The sequence below is a fragment of the Armigeres subalbatus genome, chromosome 3 (assembly GCF_024139115.2).
Source record: "Armigeres subalbatus isolate Guangzhou_Male chromosome 3, GZ_Asu_2, whole genome shotgun sequence".
NCBI lineage: Eukaryota > Metazoa > Arthropoda > Insecta > Diptera > Culicidae > Armigeres > Armigeres subalbatus.
This window is the reverse complement of record NC_085141.1, coordinates 201,400,872-201,425,612: the sequence shown is the minus strand read 5'-3', so window position 1 is coordinate 201,425,612 and position 24,741 is coordinate 201,400,872.

Sequence of the window (24,741 nt, the reverse complement as noted above, 5' to 3'; positions counted from 1 at the left end):
AGGAATTCCCGAAGGAATTTCGGAGGAATTCCGGAAGGTACTTCCGGAGGAGTTCCAGAAGGAAGTTCTGGAGGAATTCCAGAAGGAACTTTGGGAGGAATTCCAGAAGGAACTTCTGGAGGAATTCCAGAAGGAACTTCCGGAGGAATTCTAGAAGAAACTTCCGGAGGAAATCCAGAAGGAACTTCCAGAGGAATTGAAGGAACTTCCGGAGGAATTCCGAAGGAACTTCCGGAGGAATTTGAAGGAACTTCCGGAGGAATTCGAAGGAACTTCCGGAGGAATTCTGAAGGAACTTCCGGAGGAATTCCCGAAGGAACTTCCGGAGGAATTCTGAAGGAACTTCCGGAGGAATTCTGAAGGAACTTCCGGAGGAATTTCGAAGGAACTTCCGGAGGAATTCGAAGGAATTTCTGGAGGAATTCCTGAAGGAACTTCGGAGGAATTCGAAGGAACTTCCAGAGGAATTCGAAGGAACTTCGGAGGAATTCCGAAGGAACTTCCGGAGGAATTCGAAGGAACTTCCGGAGGAATTTCGAAGGAACTTCCGGAGGAATTCCTGAAGGAACTTCCGGAGGAATTCGAAGGAACTTCGGAGGAATTCGAAGGAACTTCGGAGGAATTCGAAGGAACTTCCGGAGGAATTCGAAGGAACTTCCGGAGGAATTCGAAGGAACTTCCGGAGGAATTCCCGAAGGAACTTCCGGAGGAATTCGAAGGAACTTCGGAGGAATTCGAAGGAACTTCGGAGGAATTTTGAAGGAACTTCCGGAGGAATTCGAAGGAACTTCCGGAGGAATTCCCGAAGGAACTTCCGGAGGAATTCGAAGGAACTTCCGGAGGAATTCTGAAGGAACTTCGGAGGAATTCGAAGGAACTTCCGGAGAAATTCCCGAAGGAACTTCGGAGAAATTCGAAGGAACTTCCGGAGGAATTCTGAAGGAACTTCCGGAGGAATTCGAAGGAACTTCCGGAGGAATTCTGAAGGAACTTCGGAGGAATTCTGAAGGAACTTCCGGAGGAATTCCCGAAGGAACTTCCGGAGGAATTCGAAGGAACTTCCGGAGGAATTCAGAAGGAACTTCCGGAGGAATTCGAAGGAACTTCCGGAGGAATTTCGAAGGAACTTCGGAGGAATTCGAAGGAACTTCCGGAGGAATTCCTGAAGGAACTTCCGGAGGAATTCGAAGGAACTTCCGGAGGAATTCGAAGGAACTTCGGAGGAATTCGAAGGAACTTCCGGAGGAATTCGAAGGAACTTCCGGAGGAATTCGAAGGAACTTCCAGAGGAATTCCGAAGGAATTTCTGAGGAATTTCGAAGGAACTTCCGGAGGAATTTCGAAGGAACTTCCGGAGGAATTCCCGAAGGAACTTCCGGAGGAATTCCCGAAGGAACTTCCGGAGGAATTCCCGAAGGAATTTCCGGAGAAATTTTCGAAGGAACTTCCGGAGGAATTCCCGAAGAAATTTTGGGAGGAATTCATGAAGGAACTTCCGGAGGAATTTCGAAGGAACTTCGGAGGAATTCTGAAGGAACTTCGGAGGAATTCGAAGGAACTTCCGGAGGAATTCCTGAAGGAACTTCCGGAGGAATTCGAAGGAACTTCCGGAGGAATTCGAAGGAACTTCCGGAGGAATTCTGAAGGAACTTCCGGAGGAATTCTGAAGGAACTTCGGAGGAATTCCCGAAGGAACTTCCGGAGGAATTTGAAGGAACTTCCGGAGGAATTCCCGAAGGAACTTCCGGAGGAATTCGAAGGAACTTCGGAGGAATTCGAAGGAACTTCGGAGGAATTCCGAAGGAACTTCCGGAGGAATTCTGAAGGAACTTCCGGAGGAATTGGAAGGAACTTCCGGAGGAATTCGAAGGAACTTCGGAGGAATTCCCGAAGGAACTTCCGGAGGAATTCTGAAGGAACTTCCGGAGGAATTCTGAAGGAACTTCCGGAGGAATTCCCGAAGGAACTTCCGGAGGAATTCCTGAAGGAACTTCCGGAGGAATTCGAAGGAACTTCCGGAGGAATTCCGAAGGAACTTCCGGAGGAATTCTGAAGGAACTTCCGGAGGAATTCGAAGGAACTTCCGGAGGAATTCGAAGGAACTTCGGAGGAATTCGAAGGAACTTCCGGAGGAATTCCTGAAGGAACTTCCGGAGGAATTCCCGAAGGAACTTCCGGAGGAATTCGAAGGAACTTCCGGAGGAATTTCGAAGGAACTTCCGGAGGAATTCGAAGGAACTTCCGGAGGAATTCGAAGGAACTTCCGGAGGAATTCCCGAAGGAACTTCCGGAGGAATTCCCGAAGGAACTTCCGGAGGAATTCTGAAGGAACTTCCGGAGGAATTTGAAGGAACTTCCGGAGGAATTCTGAAGGAACTTCCGGAGGAATTCTGAAGGAACTTCCGAGGAATTCCCGAAGGAACTTCCGGAGGAATTGAAGGAACTTCCGGAGGAATTCCCGAAGGAACTTCCGGAGGAATTTCGAAGGAACTTCCGGAGGAATTCCCGAAGGAACTTCCGGAGGAATTCGAAGGAACTTCCGGAGGAATTCTGAAGGAACTTCGGAGGAATTCGAAGGAACTTCCGGAGGAATTCCTGAAGGAACTTCCGGAGGAATTCCCGAAGGAACTTCCGGAGGAATTCCAGAAGGAACTTCCGGAGGAATTCTGAAGGAACTTCCGGAGGAATTCCGAAGGAACTTCCGGAGGAATTCTGAAGGAACTTCCGGAGGAATTCCCGAAGGAACTTCCGGAGGAATTTCGAAGGAACTTCCGGAGGAATTCTGAAGGAACTTCCGAGGAATTCCCGAAGGAACTTCCGGAGGAATTCGAAGGAACTTCGGAGGAATTCCCGAAGGAACTTCGGAGGAATTCCCGAAGGAACTTCCGGAGGAATTGAAGGAACTTCCGAGGAATTCGAAGGAACTTCCGGAGGAATTCCCGAAGGAACTTCCGGAGGAATTCGAAGGAACTTCCGAGGAATTCGAAGGAACTTCCGGAGGAATTCCTGAAGGAACTTCCGGAGGAATTCGAAGGAACTTCGGAGGAATTCACGAAGGAACTTCCGGAGGAATTCGAAGGAACTTCCGGAGGAATTTGAAGGAACTTCGGAGGAATTCCTGAAGGAACTTCCGGAGGAATTTGAAGAAACTTCCGGAGGAATTCTGAAGGAACTTCTGGAGGAATTCGAAGGAACTTCCGGAGGAATTCTGAAGGAACTTCCGGAGGAATTCCCGAAGGAACTTCCGGAGGAATTCCCGAAGGAACTTCCGGAGGAATTCCCGAAGGAACTTCCGGAGGAATTCCCGAAGGAACTTCCGGAGGAATTCCCGAAGGAACTTCCGGAGGAATTCCCGAAGGAACTTCCGGAGGAATTTCCAAAGGCACTTCTGGAGGAATTCCCGAAGGATCTTCCGGAGGAATTCCCAAAGGAACTTCCGAAAGAATTCCCAAAGGAACTTCCGGAAGAATTCCTAAAGGTATTTCCGGAGGAATTTCCGAAGAGACTTCCGGAGGAATTTCCGAAGAGACTTCCGGAGGAATTTCCAAAGAGACTTCGGGAGGAATTCCCGAAGGAAGTTCCGGAGGAATTCCCGAAAAAGCTTCCGGATGAATTCCTGAAGGAACTTCCGCAGGAATTACCGAAGGAACTGCCGGAGGAATTGATGAATGATTATGATTTTCGGGGGGAATTTCTGAAGGAACTTCCGGGGAAATTTCTGAAGGAGCTTCCGGTGGAATTTCTGGAAAAACTTCCGAAGGCGTTCTTGAAGGAACTTTCGGTGGTATTCCTGAAGAAACATCCGAAAGAAATTCTAAAGGAACCTTTGAAAAAAAAACTGAAGGAACTTCCGGAAGAATTCTTGAAGGAAATTCTGGAGGAATTGCTGAAGGAACATCCGGAGGAATTCCTGAAGGAAATATCGTAGGTATTCCTGAAGTAGCTCCAGGAAGAATTCCTGAACTCCCGCAGGAATTCCTGAAGGAACTTTCGAAGAACTTCCTAAAGAAGTTTCGGAAAGAATTTCTGAAGGTGCTTCCGGAGGAATTCCTGTAGGAACTTCCGGGAGGAATCCTGAAGGAATTTCCGGAGGAATACCTAATGGAACTTCCGGAGGAATTCCCGTATGAACTTCTGGAAGAATTTCTGAAGGGACTTATGGAGGAATTCCTGAAGGAACTTCCAGAGGAATTCCTGAAAGAACTTCCGGAGGAACTGCAGGAGCAATTCCCGGGGGCACTTCCGGGGAAATTTCTATGCCGCCGCACCGCATCTACCTGTCATCAACGGTTTGACGCCACCACCGCTATTTTTTTTATCACTCTGTTGCCGATTAAGCCGATTAAATTTCAATCGGCGCATAGGTCTACGGCGGAACCGGTTCCGGGTGACCCAAACATGACCAAAAAAGTTCTAAATTATTAGAGGCAAACCTGTTATTGTTCTATCTTGATCTGATTTAGAAAAGTCGAAATGTGCGTGCAACTAATACATTTTGTATTGAACCTTGACTGCCGCTAACCGCAAGTCGAGCACATCTGTATATGAAGGCCCATATACAGATGTGCTCGACTTGCGGTTAGCGGCAGTTGAGTTATAAAACCAACTTCAATACCGCTTCTTTCGGGTTCCGGATTGAGGTATCTAAAATTAGTTTCAATATAACTTTCGGCAAAAAAAATGCCGATGATTGATATGCCTCATGATACATGCCGAAGTGTTCTGATATATGTCCTCAGTTAGAGCCTCGAAACCGGTTCCAGTGTGGCCATCATGCTTCCAAATTCATTCAGAAGCAACGAACATAAGTTTTCTTCACGATACGGGTATAAAAAGACGATTTTGGTACGATTACAAACATAATAGTCAAAAATGTCATAAATGGTCACCAGACAGACTCCACTGGGATTCCATATAAATCCGAAACCGTTGGACCGACATGTTCAATCTATCGGTTCTCTGAAACTATGATAATGTTTTGTTTGTGTCTGAAGTTTTCAAACAAATCGTTCAAAAATTGAATGAATTAGAGCAAAAACATCACCAACATTTTGATGCACAAAAAAGGTTGCAGATGCAAAGGTTAAAAAAATACAGGATAAGTTCACGAAGGAACTCCTTGTTTAAAAATTTGGTAGTAGATTTCCCTATGAAGCTTTAGGAGAAGTTGAAGGAATTTCTAAGACAATTGTAACACAGTGTTTTGTAATGTCCAGAAACTAGAAGATATGCCTAAGAGAATGTTGAAAACGTGAGAAAATCGGTTGCAAATTTACTGAGATATAGCCATTCAAAAATTTAATTACAACGGTTTTCTGAACGAATGAATCCTAGTGTTAATAGTATAAATACCTAATTGACTATGAATGTCTTGAAAATCAAAAAAAAAAAATGCGGCCGTGAAAATCTATAAAGAACTCAAAAAATCTACTGCAGGGTAACGGTACCAATAGTAGGGGTATTAGTATATCCACAAAAGAAAATATTTTTAAAAAGTTGAAAATCATTGGAAAATTGCAGCTTTAATATCTTAGTCAATAGATAAACTAAAAAACTTGCTGGCAAAATGACATTGCTGTCATTTAACATTAACAACTTCAAAATATTGCTTGTACCACTAATGGGTACAATGTTCTTTTAGTGGCGGTAAAGATTAATTTTGGTTCACATAGTGGTGCTATCCATTGATTTTTCAGGAGACTCGCCACTATTGGTACAGTACCTTCACTATACGTACAAGGGAGTAAATTTTATTAAGGAAATCATTGTTTTCAATAGTTTTTCAAGTGAAATCTTAGGATAAGTTACATTTAACAGGATATTTAAAACACAACGCATCAACTAAAATCATCGTAGAGCGTATAATTATGATAAATCTCATTAAAACCCCACTACTTCCACTACTCGTGCTTCCTCCACTAAGGGTACGGTTGTCCTATATACCAGTAAACCTCAATCCAATAAACACACATTGACGTTTATAAGAACTTAAGTCACTAACAAATGCTTAAAGAGCATATACACATCAAGTATTATTAATTTATTCATGTATTTTATGGATTTTTATTTACCTTTGTTCGATGAAAACATAACGGTCTTCTAATCAAGCATTGCAACTTACTCTATGTTGAGGCAATATCACGCTCTTGGATTTCTAACGAATGTAATAACTAACGAATTCTCTTCTTTTAGGAAAATTTGATAAATTTCCAATACGGTATCCGAAAAGTTTATCGAATTGACTTGTTTCAATATTTATTGTTCATTTCCACCCCTTGGGTTTTCAAAAACCACAAGTGAATGTTTTTTTTAAATAATGGTATTTAATACTTGGCATATTTGGCCAGCTGAGTTCTGAGCATAGCGAACAAATCGTATTGAACGAATAAAATGATGAAAATCTGATCGAGCGTCTGTTCCCCTTATTAGGGCGTCTGAACATCGTCCAAATGCCTGCGAAAACTGTGATATATAGTTCTTCGGCAATTCAGCTAGTTGGTGTAAAGCCTTGTTAACCAGCGTGTTTGTAAAGATCATTGGAGCGAATGTTTGGAGGTTATCATACTATTCACCAGAACAGCGATATCACTCACGAGCTGGGCTGGAAACAGTTTCCATTAGTGATAGGTGATATACAGAGATGCATGAACTGTACACTGGAGAACCACTGATATTGATAATTTATTATACAGGCTAGCTAAACGTGAGTACGACAGCTGCTCAAGATAATGCCAGCAAAATCTGCATAGGATATTCGAACGAAAGGTTGACCAGGAGCAGTTTGAACATACGATTGGAGAGCTCAGCCTCTTTGCTTGACGAATGAGAATGGCCTAATTGACTTCATCCTTTCCAATAACATGGCCTACCGTATCGCTATACTTGAAGACCACCACAGTCGGAAATATAGTTGACCTGAAATGAATGGCAATCAAAATAAAAACAGAATGGGTAGAACTTTTCAATATCTCATAATGGTACGAGCGATAGAAGAAGCCATTCCATCTGCCAACATCACACGACAGATGATTCAGCAACCCCATCAAAATCAATTAACCAGATTTGTGTCAGGATCACCAGAAGGAAGAGATTAGTCTACTCATTGAGAAGCGCCCATCTGCTGACGACCTGCCACTGATTTATTTCGTCGCTTCCAAGACAAAATGCCCTTTCGCAGAACTTACTTCCGGAAACCGGAAAACAGTAGAACAGTAATTAATTTCAAATAAAAAAAAAACAAAACAATGTGGAGAAAACAAAACGTCACTTTACTTGCGGAATAATGCACCAATGCATTATTTCGCAAGGAAAGAGATCGGTTTGTGATTTCTTCACATCAATACGCCTGCTATTCCATTTTTTTCATTTTCCTTGCCAGCTCCGTACTGTTTAAGGAATATCAGCAGAAGAATCATTCCTTGACTGCTACTTGTCCTATCTATAGGGCACTGCACGGAAACATCTCTTTCTCTTTTGTTCCTCAAAAATTTTGACGTTTACTGGCCTTGTTGTTTTGTAATTTCTTTGCAGCGAGAAAGGGACAAAGCAGTCCGTGCAGTGCCCTATTTGCACAGTACTTTAGAAGTCCATACCACCCTTTAAGGACAACAACGAAACGGACCTGAAAGAAATAACATCCTTCATCAAAGCAGCCAAAATCCAAATCTAAACACAAACCACCCAACATCCTAAAAACCCAATCCTACGGAACACGGCAACACCAGAGGCGAGATGGACCGTGAGCGGTCTTAGCCGTCACAAGTGACAAAACAAAGAAAAAAAAAAAAAAAAAAAAAAATCGTAACTTCAAAAATACGTTGCACCGCAGTCCGGAGAAATTTTTTAACGACGGTTTTTTTGGTGATATTTCGTAGTGTCTTAAGTCAGCAGGTATTTCGCAGGTGCCTGGTGCGTATAACCCGGTCAGGAAGCACAAAAACTTACGAATCTTCTACGAAACATGAGAAAGGTTAGTAATACAGCACCACCCTGTAAAAATATCTACGACCAAAAAACCAAAATAGTGTCAGCAAATTCCAGCACTTGCACTACGAAATCCGTCTCATCCAGTGGAGGAGCAGCGAAAGAATTCTTAAATAAACAGTTCCCCGCGTGTGGTTAAGAAAAGAAAAAAAAATCAACGTCAGTTCAATTCAGGATTGGAATCGCTTCCGTGACAAATTGTGTTAAAAATTGAAAATGAAGAACGATTCAATACGGCAGATACCGAACGGCAGCAGCTGCGAAGATTTCTGCAGGAAAAATCCTTTGCTTTGGAGCAGCAAAACAAAATTCTACGAGAAGATAATGACAGAAACTTCGAGCCAACATTGAAACGAAGGATGTTTGCAAAACAATCATTGATCTGCGGGAGATTATTCGGGTGTTTTGCCGAGTATGGGCACCACTAGCATCCGTGGCAGACCGATTGGAGTGTGCCTGGAAGTATCTGAACGAGCAGTAACTGTAGATCGTCGCCACCGATGGAAGCAATAAGCGTATGGAGTTCACTCGAGAACAACGCAGGAGGTCAGTGGAAATTTCATTCAATTATTGTAGATTTAAATACCCAACCTGAGTTTTATTCTTAGGACTATTTTCAAAAATTGATGTAAGCGCATAAAACTGTGTAAGACACTAGGTCGAGGTCACCAACCTCGCATCCACATGTGCACCTGGGTACTGGTCAGTGGAAAATCCATTCAATTGTAGATTTAAATACCCAACCTGAGTTTTATTCTCAGGACTATTTTCAAAAATTGATGTAAGCGCATAAAACTGTGTAAGACACTAGGTCGAGGTCACCAACCTCGCTCGCATCCCACATGTGCACCTGGGTACTGGTCAGTGGAAAATCCATTCAATTGTAGATTTAAATACCCAACCTGAGTTTTATTCTTAGGACTATTTTCAAAAATTGATGTAAGCGCATAAAACTGTGTAAGACACTAGGTCGAGGTCACCAACCTCGCTCGCATCCACATGTGCACCTGGGTACTGGTCAGTGGAAAATCCATTCAATTGTAGATTTAAATACCCAACCTGAGTTTTATTCTTAGGACTATTTTCAAAAATTGATGTAAGCGCATAAAACTGTGTAAGACACTAGGTCGAGGTCACCAACCTCGCTCGCATCCACATTTGCACCTGGGTACTGGTCAGTGGAAAATCAATTCAATTGTAGATTTAAATACCCAACCTGAGTTTTATTCTTAGGACTATTTTCAAAAATTGATGTAAGCGCATAAAACTGTGTAAGACACTAGGTCGAGGTCACCAACCTCGCTCGCATCCACATGTGCACCTGGGTACTGGTCAGTGGAAAATCCATTCAATTGTAGATTTAAATACCCAACCTGAGTTTTATTCTTAGGACTATTTTCAAAAATTGATGTAAGCGCATAAAACTGTGTAAGACACTAGGTCGAGGTCACCAACCTCGCTCGCATCCACATGTGCACCTGGGTACTGGTCAGTGGAAAATCCATTCAATTGTAGATTTAAATACCCAACCTGAGTTTTATTCTTAGGACTATTTTCAAAATTGATGTAAGCGCATAAAACTGTGTAAGACACTAGGTCGAGGTCACCAACCTCGATCGCATCCACATGTGCACCTGGGTACTGGTCAGTGGAAAATCCATTCAATTGTAGATTTAAATACCCAACCTGAGTTTTATTCTTAGGACTATTTTCAAAAATTGATGTAAGCGCATAAAACTGTGTAAGACACCAGGTCGAGGTCAACCAACCCGCCTCGCATCCACATGTGCACCTGGGTACTGGTCAGTGGAAAATCCATTCAATTGTAGATTTAAATACCCAACCTGAGTTTTATTCTTAGGACTATTTTCAAAAATTGATGTAAGCGCATAAAACTGTGTAAGACACTCAGGTCGAGGTCACCAACCTCGCTCGCATCCACATGTGCACCTGGGTACTGGTCAGTGGAAAATCCATTCAATTGTAGATTGGAATACCCAACCTGAGTTTTATTCTAGGACTATTTTCAAAATTGATGTAAGCGCATAAAACTGTGTAAGACACTAGGTCGAGGTCACCAACCTCGCTCGCATCCACATGTGCACCTGGGTACTGGTCAGTGGAAAATCCATTCAATTGTAGATTTAAATACCCAACCTGAGTTTTATTCTCAGGACTATTTTCAAAATTGATGTAAGCGCATAAAACTGTGTAAGACACTAGGTCGAGGTCACCAACCTGCTCGCATCCACATGTGCACCTGGGTACTGGTCAGTGGAAAATCCATTCAATTGTTGATTTGAATACCCAACCTGAGTTTTATTCTTAGGACTATTTTCAAAAATTGATGTAAGCGCATAAAACTGTGTAAGACACTAGGTCGAGGTCACCAACCTCGCTCGCATCCACATGTGCACCTGGGTACTGGTCAGTGGAAAATCCATTCAATTGTAGATTTAAATACCCAACCTGAGTTTTATTCTTAGGACTATTTTCAAAAATTGATGTAAGCGCATACAAACTGTGTAAGACACTAGGTCGAGGTCACCAACCTCGCTCGCATCCACATGTGCACCTGGGTACTGGTCAGTGGAAAATCCATTCAATTGTAGATTTAAATACCCAACCTGAGTTTTATTCTTAGGACTATTTTCAAAAATTGATGTAAGCGCATAAAACTGTGTAAGACACTAGGTCGAGGTCACCAACCTCGCTCGCATCCACATGTGCACCTGGGTACTGGTCAGTGGAAAATCCATTCAATTGTAGATTTAAATACCCAACCTGAGTTTTATTCTTAGGACTATTTTCAAAAATTGATGTAAGCGCATAAAACTGTGTAAGACACTAGGTCGAGGTCACCAACCTCGCTCGCATCCACATGTGCACCTGGGTACTGGTCAGTGGAAAATCCATTCAATTGTAGATTTAAATACCCAACCTGAGTTTTATTCTTAGGACTATTTTCAAAATTGATGTAAGCGCATAAAACTGTGTAAGACACTAGGTCGAGGGAGTCACCAACCTCGCTCGCATCCACATGTGCACCTGGGTACTGGTCAGTGGAAAATCCATTCAATTGTAGATTTAAATACCCAACCTGAGTTTTATTCTTAGGACTATTTTCAAAAATTGATGTAAGCGCATAAAACTGTGTAAGACACTAGGTCGAGGTCACCAACCTCGCTCGCATCCACATGTGCACCTGGGTACTGGTCAGTGGAAAATCCATTCAATTGTAGATTTAAATACCCAACCTGAGTTTTATTCTTAGGACTATTTTCAAAAATTGATGTAAGCGCATAAAACTGTGTAAGACACTAGGTCGAGGTCACCAACCTCGCTCGCATCCACATGTGCACCTGGGTACTGGTCAGTGGAAAATCCATTCAATTGTAGATTTAAATACCCAACCTGAGTTTTATTCTTAGGACTATTTTCAAAAATTGATGTAAGCGCATAAAACTGTGTAAGACACTAGGTCGAGGTCATCAACCTCGCTCGCATCCACATGTGCACCTGGGTACTGGTCAGTGGAAAATCCATTCAATTGTAGATTTAAATACCCAACCTGAGTTTTATTCTTAGGACTATTTTCAAAATTGATGTAAGCGCATAAAACTGTGTAAGACACTCAGGTCGAGGTCACCAACCTCGCTCGCATCCACATGTGCACCTGGGTACTGGTCAGTGGAAAATCCATTCAATTGTTGATTTGAATACCCAACCTGAGTTTTATTCTTAGGACTATTTTCAAAAAATGATGTAAGCGCATAAAACTGTGTAAGACACTAGGTCGAGGTCACCAACCTCGCTCGCATCCACATGTGCACCTGGGTACTGGTCAGTGAAAAATCCATTCAATTGTAGATTTAAATACCCAACCTGAGTTTTATTCTCAGGACTATTTTCAAAAATTGATGTAAGCGCATAAACTGTGTAAGACACTAGGTCGAGGTCACCCACCTCGCTCACATCCACATGTGCACCTGGGTACTGGTCAGTGGAAAATCCATTCAATTGTAGATTTAAATACCCAACCTGAGTTTTATTCTTAGGACTATTTTCAAAAATTGATGTAAGCGCATAAAACTGTGTAAGACACTAGGTCGAGGTCACCAACCTCGCTCGCATCCACATGTGCACCTGGGTACTGGTCAGTGGAAAATCCATTCAATTGTAGATTTAAATACCCAACCTGAGTTTTATTCTTAGGACTATTTTCAAAAATTGATGTAAGCGCATAAAACTGTGTAAGACACTAGGTCGAGGTCACCAACCTCGCTCGCATCCACATGTGCACCTGGGTACTGGTCAGTGGAAAATCCATTCAATTGTAGATTTAAATACCCAACCTGAGTTTTATTCTTAGGACTATTTTCAAAAATTGATGTAAGCGCATAAAACTGTGTAAGACACTAGGTCGAGGTCACCAACCTCGCTCGCATCCACATGTGCACCTGGGTACTGGTCAGTGGAAAATCCATTCAATTGTAGATTTAAATACCCAACCTGAGTTTTATTCTTAGGACTATTTTCAAACATTGATGTAAGCGCATAAAACTGTGTAAGACACTAGGTCGAGGTCACCAACCTCGCTCGCATCCACATGTGCACCTGGGTACTGGTCAGTGGAAAATCCATTCAATTGTAGATTTAAATACCCAACCTGAGTTTTATTCTTAGGACTATTTTCAAAAATTGATGTAAGCGCATAAAACTGTGTAAGACACTAGGTCGAGGTCACCAACCTCGCTCGCATCCACATGTGCACCTGGGTACTGGTCAGTGGAAAATCCATTCAATTGTAGATTTAAATACCCAACCTGAGTTTTATTCTTAGGACTATTTTCAAAAATTGATGTAAGCGCATAAAACTGTGTAAGACACTAGGTCGAGGTCACCAACCTCGCTCGCATCCACATGTGCACCTGGGTACTGGTCAGTGGAAAATCCATTCAATTGTAGATTTAAATACCCAACCTGAGTTTTATTCTTGGGACTATTTTCAAAAATTGATGTAAGCGCATAAAACTGTGTAAGACACTAGGTCGAGGTCACCAACCTCGCTCGCATCCACATGTGCACCTGGGTACTGGTCAGTGGAAAATCCATTCAATTGTTGATTTAAATACCCAACCTGAGTTTTATTCTTAGGACTATTTTCAAAAATTGATGTAAGCGCATAAAACTGTGTAAGACACTAGGTCGAGGTCACCAACCTCGCTCGCATCCACATGTGCACCTGGGTACTGGTCAGTGGAAAATCCATTCAATTGTAGATTTAAATACCAAACCTGAGTTTTATTCTTCGGACCATTTTCAAAACTTGATGTAAGCGCATAAAACTGTGTAAGACACTAGGTCGAGGTCACCAACCTCGCTCGCATCCACATGTGCACCTGGGTACTGGTCAGTGGAAAATCCATTCAATTGTAGATTTAAATACCCAACCTGAGTTTTATTCTTAGGACTATTTTCAAAAATTGATGTAAGCGCATAAAACTGTGTAAGACACTCAGGTCGAGGTCACCAACCTCGCTCGCATCCACATGTGCACCTGGGTACTGGTCAGTGGAAAATCCATTCAATTGTAGATTTAAATACCCAACCTGAGTTTTATTCTTAGGACTATTTTCAAAAATTGATGTAAGCGCATAAAACTGTGTAAGACACTAGGTCGAGGTCACCAACCTCGCTCGCATCCACATGTGCACCTGGGTACTGGTCAGTGGAAAATCCATTCAATTGTTGATTTGAATACCCAACCTGAGTTTTATTCTTAGGACTATTTTCAAAAATCGATGTACGCGCATAAAACTGTGTAAGACACTAGGTCGAGGTCACCAACCTCGCTCGCATCCACATGTGCACCTGGGTACTGGTCAGTGGAAAATCCATTCAATTGTAGATTTAAATACCCAACCTGAGTTTTATTCTTAGGACTATTTTCAAAAATTGATGTAAGCGCATAAAACTGTGTAAGACACTAGGTCGAGGTCACCAACCTCGCTCGCATCCACATGTGCACCTGGGTACTGGTCAGTGGAAAATCCATTCAATTGTAGATTTAAATACCCAACCTGAGTTTTATTCTTAGGACTATTTTCAAAAATTGATGTAAGCGCATAAAACTGTGTAAGACACTAGGTCGAGGTCACCAACCTCGCTCGCATCCACATGTGCACCTGGGTACTGGTCAGTGGAAAATCCATTCAATTGTAGATTTAAATACCCAACCTGAGTTTTATTCTTAGGACTATTTTCAAAAATTGATGTAAGCGCATAAAACTGTGTAAGACACTAGGTCGAGGTCACCAACCTCGCTCGCATCCACATGTGCACCTGGGTACTGGTCAGTGGAAAATCCATTCAATTGTTGATTTGAATACCCAACCTGAGTTTTATTCTTAGGACTATTTTCAAAAATTGATGTAAGCGCATAAAACTGTGTAAGACACTAGGTCGAGGTCACCAACCTCGCTCGCATCCACATGTGCACCTGGGTACTGGTCAGTGGAAAATCCATTCAATTGTTGATTTGAATACCCAACCTGAGTTTTATTCTTAGGACTATTTTCAAAAATTGATGTAAGCGCATAAAACTGTGTAAGACACTAGGTCGAGGTCACCAACCTCGCTCGCATCCACATGTGCACCTGGGTACTGGTCAGTGGAAAATCCATTCAATTGTTGATTTGAATACCCAACCTGAGTTTTTCTTTTGAGACTATTTTCAAAAATTGATGTAAGCGCATAAAACTGTGTAAGACACTAGGTCGAGGTCACCAACCTCGCTCGCATCCACATGTGCACCTGGGTACTGGTTAGTGGAAAATCCATTCAATTGTTGATTTAAATACCCAACCTGAGTTTTATTCTTAGGACTATTTTCAAAAATTGATGTAAGCGCATAAAACTGTGTAAGACACTAGGTCGAGGTCACCAACCTCGCTCGCATCCACATGTGCACCTGGGTACTGGTCAGTGGAAAATCCATTCAATTGTAGATTTAAATACCCAACCTGAGTTTTATTCTTAGGACTATTTTCAAAATTGATGTAAGCGCATAAAACTGTGTAAGACACTAGGTAGAGGTCAACACCCTCGCTTGCATCTACCTGTGCACCTGGGTACTGGTCAGTGGAAAATCCATTCACTTGTAGATTTAAATACCCACCCTGAGTTTCATTCTTAGGACTATTTTCAAAAATTGATGTAAGCGCATAAAACTGTGTAAGACACTAGGTCGAGGTCACCAACCTCGCTCGCATCCACATGTGCACCTGGTACTGGTCAGTGGAAAATCCATTCAATTGTAGATTTAAATACCCAACCTGAGTTTTATTCTTAGGACTATTTTCAAAATTGATGTAAGCGCATAAAACTGTGTAAGACACTAGGTCGAGGTCACCAACCTCGCTCGCATCCACATTTGCACCTGGGTACTGGTCAGTGGAAAATCAATTCAATTGTAGATTTAAATACCCAACCTGAGTTTTATTCTTAGGGACTATTTTCAAAAATTGATGTAAGCGCATAAAACTGTGTAAGACACTAGGTCGAGGTCACCAACCTCGCTCGCATCCACATGTGCACCTGGGTACTGGTCAGTGGAAAATCCATTCAATTGTAGATTTAAATACCCAACCTGAGTTTTATTCTTAGGACTATTTTCAAAAATTGATGTAAGCGCATAAAACTGTGTAAGACACTAGGTCGAGGTCACCAACCTCGCTCGCATCCACATGTGCACCTGGGTACTGGTCAGTGGAAAATCCATTCAATTGTAGATTTAAATAACCAACCTGAGTTTTATTCTTAGGACTATTTTCAAAAATTGATGTAAGCGCATAAAACTGTGTAAGACACTAGGTCGAGGTCACCAACCTCGCTCGCATCCACATGTGCACCTGGGTACTGGTCAGTGGAAAATCCATTCAATTGTTGGATTTGAATACCCAACCTGAGTTTTATTCTTAGGACTATTTTCAAAAATTGATGTAAGCGCATAAAACTGTGTAAGACACTAGGTCGAGGTCACCAACCTCGCTCGCATCCACATGTGCACCTGGGTACTGGTTAGTGAAAAATCCATTCAATTGTTGATTTAAATACCCAACCTGAGTTTTATTCTTAGGACTATTTTCAAAAATTGATGTAAGCGCATAAAACTGTGTAAGACACTAGGTCGAGGTCACCAACCTCGCTCGCATCCACATGTGCACCTGGGTACTGGTCAGTGGAAAATCCATTCAATTGTCGATTTAAATACCCAACCTGAGTTTTATTCTTAGGACTATTTTCAAAAATTGATGTAAGCGCATAAAACTGTGTAAGACACTAGGTCGAGGTCACCAACCTCGCTCGCATCCACATGTGCACCTGGGTACTGGTCAGTGGAAAATCCATTCAATTGTTGATTTGAATACCCAACCTGAGTTTTATTCTTAGGACTATTTTCAAAAATTGATGTAAGCGCATAAAACTGTGTAAGACACCAGGACGAGTTCACCAACCTCGCTCGCATCCACCTGTGCACCTGGGTACTGGTCAGTGGAAAATCCATTCAATTGTAGATTTAAATACCCAACCTGAGTTTTATTCTTAGGACTATTTTCAAAAATTGATGTAAGCGCATAAAACTGTGTAAGACACTAGGTCGAGGTCACCAACCTCGCTCGCATCCACATGTGCACCTGGGTACTGGTCAGTGGAAAATCCATTCAATTGTAGATTTAAATACCCAACCTGAGTTTTTATTCTTAGGACTATTTTCAAAAATTGATGTAAGCGCATAAAACTGTAAGACACTCAGGTCGAGGTCACCAACCTCGCTCGCATCCACATGTGCACCTGGGTACTGGTCAGTGGAAAATCCATTCAATTGTAGATTTAAATACCCAACCTGAGTTTTATTCTTAGGACTATTTTCAAAATTGATGTAAGCGCATAAAACTGTGTAAGACACTAGGTCGAGGTCACCAACCTCGCTCGCATCCACATGTGCACCTGGGTACTGGTCAGTGGAAAATCCATTCAATTGTAGATTTAAAATACCCAACCTGAGTTTTATTCTTAGGACTATTTTCAAAAATTGATGTAAGCGCATAAAACTGTGTAAGACACTCAGGTCGAGGTCACCAACCTCGCTCGCATCCACATGTGCACCTGGTACTGGTCAGTGGAAAATCCATTCAATTGTAGATTTAAATACCCAACCTGAGTTTTATTCTTAGGACTATTTTCAAAAAATTGATGTAAGCGCATAAAACTGTGTAAGACACTAGGTCGAGGTCACCAACCTCGCTCGCATCTACATGTGCACCTGGGTACTGGTCAGTGGAAAATCCATTCAATGGTAGATTTAAATACCCAACCTGAGTTTTATTCTTAGGACTATTTTCAAAAATTGATGTAAGCGCATAAAACTGTGTAAGACACTAGGTCGAGGTCACCAACCTCGCTCGCATCCACATGTGCACCTGGGTACTGGTTAGTGGAAAATCCATTCAATTGTTGATTTAAATACCCAACCTGAGTTTTATTCTTAGGACTATTTTCAAAATTGATGTAAGCGCATAAAACTGTGTAAGACACTAGGTCGAGGTCACCAACCTCGCTCGCATCCACATGTGCACCTGGGTACTGGTCAGTGGAAAATCCATTCAATTGTAGATTTAAATACCCAACCTGAGTTTTATTCTTAGGACTATTTTCAAAAATTGATGTAAGCGCATAAAACTGTGTAAGACACTAGGTCGAGGTCACCAACCTCGCTCGCATCCACATGTGCACCTGGGTACTGGTCAGTGGAAAATCCATTCAATTGTAGATTTAAATACCCAACCTGAGTTTATTCTCAGGACTATTTTCAAAAATTGATGTAAGCGCATAAAACTGTGTAAGACACTAGGTCGAGGTCACCAACCTGCCTCGCATCCACATGTGCACCTGGGTACTGGTCAGTGGAAAATCCATTCAATTGTAGATTTAAATACCCAACCTGAGTTTTATTCTTAGGACTATTTTCAAAAATTGATGTAAGCGCATAAAACTGTGTAAGACACTCAGGTCGAGGTCACCAACCTCGCTCGCACTCCACATGTGCACCTGGGTACTGGTCAGTGGAAAATCCATTCAATTGTAGATTTAAATACCCAACCTGAGTTTTATTCTTAGGACTATTTTCAAAAATTGATGTAAGCGCATAAAACTGTAAGACACTAGGTCGAGGTCACCAACCTCGCTCGCATCCACATAGTGCACCTGGGTACTGGTCAGTGGAAAATCCATTAAATTGTAGATTTAAATACCCAACCTGAGTTTTATTCTTAGGACTATTTGCACGGATGGATGTAAGCGCATAAAACTGTGTAAGACACTAGGTCGAGGTCACCAACCTCGCTCGCATCCACATGTGCACCTGGGTACTGGTCAGTGGAAAATCCATTCAATTGTAGATTTAAATACCCAACCTGAGTTTTATTCTTAGGACTATTTTCAAAATTGATGTAAGCGCATAAAACTGTGTAAGACACTAGGTCGAGGTCACCAACCTGCTCTGCATCCACATGTGCACCTGGGTACTGGTCAGTGGAAAATCCATTCAATTGTAGATTTAAATACCCAACCTGAGTTTTATTCTTAGGACTATTTTCAAAATTGATGTAAGCGCATAAAACTGTGTAAGACACTAGGTCGAGGTCACCAACCTCGCTCGCATCCACATGTGCACCTGGGTACTGGTCAGTGGAAAATCCATTCAATTGTAGATTTAAATACCCAACCTGAGTTTTATTCTTAGGACTATTTTCAAAAAATTGATGTAAGCGCATAAAACTGTAAGACACTAGGTCGAGGTCACCAACCTCGCTCGCATCCACATGTGCACCTGGGTACTGGTCAGTGGAAAATCCATTCAATTGTAGATTTAAATACCCAACCTGAGTTTTATTCTTAGGACTATTTTCAAAAAATTGATGTAAGCGCATAAAACTGTGTAAGACACTAGGTCGAGGTCACCAACCTCGCTCGCATCCACATGTGCACCTGGGTACTGGTCAGTGGAAAATCCATTCAATTGTAGATTTAAATACCCAACCTGAGTTTTATTCTTAGGACTATTTTCAAAATTGATGTAAGCGCATAAAACTGTGTAAGACACTAGGTCGAGGTCACCAACCTCGCTCGCATCCTCATGTGCACCTGGGTACTGGTCAGTGGAAAATCCATTCAATTGTAGATTTAAATACTCCAACCTGAGTTTTATGCTTGGACTATTTTCAAAAATTGATGCCAGCGCATAAAACTGTGTGAAGATACTAGGTCGAGGTCTGTCTCGCTCGCAATCCACACATATTGCACCTGGGTACTGGTCAGTGGAAAGAACCATTCAATTGTAGATTTAAATACCCAACCTGGAGTTTTATTCTCAGGACTATTTTTCAAAAATTGATGTAAGCGCATAAACTGTAAGACACTCAGGTCGAGGTCACCAACCTCGCTCGCATCCACATGTGCACCTGGGTACTGGTCAGTGGAAAATCCATTCAATTGTAGATTTAAATACCCAACCTGAGTTTTATTCTTAGGACTATTTTCAAAAATTGATGTAAGCGCATAAAACTGTGTAAGACACTAGGTCGAGGTCACCAACCTCGCTCGCATCCACATGTGCACCTGGGTACTGGTCAGTGGAAAATCCATTCAATTGTAGATTTAAATACCCAACCTGAGTTTTATTCTTAGGACTATTTTCAAAAATTGATGTAAGCGCATAAAACTGTGTAAGACACTAGGTCGAGGTCACCAACCTCGCTCGCATCCACATGTGCACCTGGGTACTGGTCAGTGGAAAATCCATTCAATTGTAGATTTAAATACCCAACCTGAGTTTTATTCTTAGGACTATTTTCAAAAATTGATGTAAGCGCATAAAACTGTAAGACACTCAGGTCGAGGTCACCAACCTCGCTCGCATCCACATGTGCACCTGGGTACTGGTCAGTGGAAAATCCATTCAATTGTAGATTTAAATACCCAACCTGAGTTTTATTCTTAGGACTATTTTCAAAAATTGATGTAAGCGCATAAAACTGTGTAAGACACTAGGTCGAGGTCACCAACCTCGCTCGCATCCACATGTGCACCTGGGTACTGGTCAGTGGAAAATCCATTCAATTGTAGATTTAAATACCCAACCTGAGTTTTATTCTTAGGACTATTTTCAAAAATTGATGTAAGCGCATAAAACTGTAAGACACTAGGTCGAGGTCACCAACCTCGCTCGCATCCACATAGTGCACCTGGGTACTGGTTAGTGGAAAATCCATTCAATTGTTGATTTAAATACCCAACCTGAGTTTTATTCTTAGGACTATTTTCAAAAATTGATGTAAGCGCATAAAACTGTGTAAGACACTAGGTCGAGGTCACCAACCTCGCTCGCATCCACATGTGCACCTGGGTACTGGTCAGTGGAAAATCCATTCAATTGTAGATTTAAATACCCAACCTGAGTTTTATGCTTAGGACTATTTTCAAAAATTGATGTAAGCGCATAAAACTGTGTAAGACACTAGGTCGAGGTCACCAACCTCGCTCGCATCCACATGTGCACCTGGGTACTGGTCAGTGGAAAATCCATTCAATTGTAGATTTAAATACCCAACCTGAGTTTTATTCTTAGGACTATTTTTCAAAAATTGATGTAAGCGCATAAAACTGTGTAAGACACTAGGTCGAGGTCACCAACCTCGCTCGCATCCACATGTGCACCTGGGTACTGGTCAGTGGAAAATCCATTCAATTGTAGATTTAAATACCCAACCTGAGTTTTATTCTTAGGACTATTTTCAAAATTGATGTAAGCGCATAAAACTGTGTAAGACACTCAGGTCGAGGTCACCAACCTCGCTCGCATCCACATGTGCACCTGGGTACTGGTCAGTGGAAAATCCATTCAATTGTAGATTTAAATACCAACCTGAGTTTTATTCTTAGGACTATTTCAAAAATTGATGTAAGCGCATAAAACTGTGTAAGACACTAGGTCGAGGTCACCAACCTCGCTCGCACCCACATATGCACCTGGGTACTGGTCAGTGGAAAATCAATTCAATTGTAGATTTAAATACCCAACCTGAGTTTTATTCTTAGGACTATTTTCAAAAATTGATGTAAGCGCATAAAACTGTGTAAGACACTAGGTCGAGGTCACCAACCTCGCTCGCATCCACATATGCACCTGGGTACTGGTCAGTGGAAAATTAATTCAATTGTTGATTTAAATACCCAACCTGAGTTTTATTCTAGGGACTATTTTCAAAAATTGATGTAAGCGCACAAACTGTGTAAGACACTAGGGTCGAGGTCACTAACCTGCTCGCATCCACATGTGCACCTGGGTACTGGTCAGTGGAAAATCAATTCAATTGTAGATTTAAATACCCAACCTGGAGTTTTATTCTTAGGACTATTTTCAAAAATTGATGTAAGCGCATAAAACTGTGTAAGACATCAGGTCGAGGTCACCAACCTCGCTCGCATCCACATGTGCACCTGGGTACTGGTCAGTGGAAAATTAATTCAATTGTTGATTTAAATACCCAACCTGAGTTTTATTCTTAGGACTATTTTCAAAAATTGATGTAAGCGCATAAACTGTGTAAGACACTAGGTCGAGGTCACCAACCTCGCTCGCATCCACATGTGCACCTGGGTACTGGTCAGTGGAAAATCAATTCAATTGTAGATTTAAATACCCAACCTGAGTTTTATTCTTAGGACTATTTTCAAAATTGATGTAAGCGCATAAAACTGTGTAAGACACTAGGTCGAGGTCACCAACCTCGCTCGCACCCACATATGCACCTGGGTACTGGTCAGTGAAAATTAATTCAATTGTTGATTTAAATACCCAACCTGAGTTTTATTCTTGGACTATTTTCAAAATTGATGTAAGCGCATAAAACTGTGTAAGACACTAGGTCGAGGTCACCAACCTCGCTCGCACCCACATATGCACCTGGGTACTGGTCAGTGGAAAATCCATTCAATTGTAGATTTAAATACCCAACCTGAGTTTTATTCTTAGGACTATTTTCAAAAATTGATGTAAGCTGTGTAAGACACTAGGTCGAGGTCACCAACCTCGCTCGCATCCACATGTGCACCTGGGTACTGGTCAGTGGAAAATCCATTCAATTGTAGATTTAAATACCCAACCTGAGTTTTATTCTTAGGACTATTTTCAAAAATTGATGTAAGCGCATAAAGCTGTGTAAGACACTAGGTCGAGGTCACCAACCTCGCTCGCATCCACATGTGCACCTGGGTACTGGTCAGTGGAAAATTAATTCAATTGTAGATTTAAATACCCAACCTGAGTTTTATTCTTAGGACTATTTTCAAAAATTGATGTAAGCGCACAAACTGTGTAAGACACTAGGTCGAGGTCACCAACCTCGCTCGCACCCACATATGCACCTGGTACTGGTAGTGGAAAATCCATTCAATTGTTGATTTAAAACCTGAGTTTTATTCTAGGGACTATTTTCAAAAATTGATGTAAGCGCATAAAACTGTGTAAGACACTAGGTCGAGGTCACCAACCTCGCTCGCATCCCACATGTGCACCTGGGTACTGGTCAGTGGAAAATCCATTCAATTGTAGATTTAAATACCCAACCTGAGTTTTATTCTAGGACTATTTTCAAAAATTGATGTAAGCGCACAAAACTGTGTAAGACACTAGGTCGAGGTCACAAACCTCGCTCGCATCCACATGTGCACCTGGGTACTGGTCAGTGGAAAATCCATTCAATTGTAGATTTAAATACCCAACCTGAGTTTTATTCTAGGGACTATTTTCAAAATTGATGTAAGCGCATAAACTGTGTAAGACACCAGGTCGAGGTCACCAACTCGCTCGCATCCACATGTGCACCTGGGTACTGGTCAGTGGAAAAATCCATTCAATTGTAGATTTAAATACTCAACCTGGAGTTTTATTCTTAGGACTATTTTCAAAAATTGATGTAAGCGTACATAAAACTGTGTAAGACACTCAGGTCGAGGTCACCAACCTCGCTCGCATCCACATGTGCACCTGGGTACTATGGTCAGTGGAAAATCCATTCAATTGTAGATTTAAAATACTCCAACCTGAGTTTTATTCTTAGGACTATTTTCAAAAATTGGATGTAAGCGCATACAAACTGTGTAAGACACTTAGGTGAGGTCACCAACCTCGCTCGCATCCACATGTGCACCTGGGTACTGGTCAGTGGAAAATCCATTCAATTGTAGATTTAAATACCCAACCTGAGTTTTATTCTTAGGACTATTTTCAAAAATTCGATGTAAGCGCATAAACTGTGTGTAAGACACTAGGTCAGGAGGTCACCGCTAACCTCGCTCTGCATCCACATGTGCACCTGGGTACTGGTCAGTGGAAAAATCCATCTCAATTGTAGATTTAAATACCCAACCTGAGTTTTATTCTTCTTAGGACTATTTTCAAAAAATTGATGTAAGCGCATAAAACTGTGTAAGACACTAGGTCGAGGTCACTCAACCTCGCCTGCATCCACACATGTGTGCACCTGGGTACTGGTCAGTGGAAAATCCATTCAATTGTAGATTTAAATACCCAACCTGAGTTTTATTCTTTAGGACTATTTTCAAAATTGATGTAAGCGCATGCAAAACTGTGTAAGACACTAGGTCGAGGTCACCAACCTCGCTCGCATCCACATGTGCACCCTGGGTACTGGCTAGGTAGAAAATCCATTCAATTGTAGATTTAAATGTTCAACCTGAGTTTTATTCTTAGAACAAGTTTTCAAGAAATTGATGTAAGCGTACAAAACTTTCGTAGAGGCTCAGGTCGAGGTCACCAACCTCGCTCGTATCATCCACATGTGCAATTGGTACTGGTCAGTGGAAAACTATATTCACCATAGATCGAAATACCCAACCTGAGTTTTATTTCAGGACTATTTTCAAAATTGATGTAAGCGCATAAAACTGTGTAAGACACTCAGGTCGAGGTCACCAACCCTGCTCGCATCCACATGTGCACCTGGGTACTGGTCATTGGCTGTGGAAAATCCATTCAATTGTAGATTTAAATACCCAACCTGAGTTTTATTCTCAGGACTATTTTCAAAAATTGATGTAAGCGCATAAAACTGTAGAAGACACTAGGTCCGAGGTCAACAACCTTTTGCTCGCATCCACATGTGCACCTGGGTACTGGTCAGTGGAAAATCCATTCAATTGTAGATTTAAATACCCAACCTGAGTTTTTATTCTTAGGACTATTTTCAAAAATTGAAAGTGTAAGCGCACATACAAACTGTGTAAGACACTAGGTCGAGGTCATGCTACCAACCCTGCTCGCATCCCACATGTGCAATCTTGGGTACCGGTCAGTGGAGTAAAATCCATTCAATTGTACGATTTAAATACCCAACCTGAAAGTTTTTGCTTCCTTAGGACTATTTTCAAAAATTGATGTAAGCGCATAAACTGTGTAAGACACTAGGTCGAGAGGTCACCAACCCTGCTCGTCATCCACATAAAAAAGTGGCACCTGGGTACTGGTCAGTGGAAAATCCATTCAAATTGTAGATTTAAATACCCAACCTGAGTTTTGTATTTCTTAGGACTATTTTCAAAAATTGATGTAAGCGCATAAAACTGTGTAAGACACTCAGGTCGAGGTCACCAACCTCGCTCGCATCCACATGT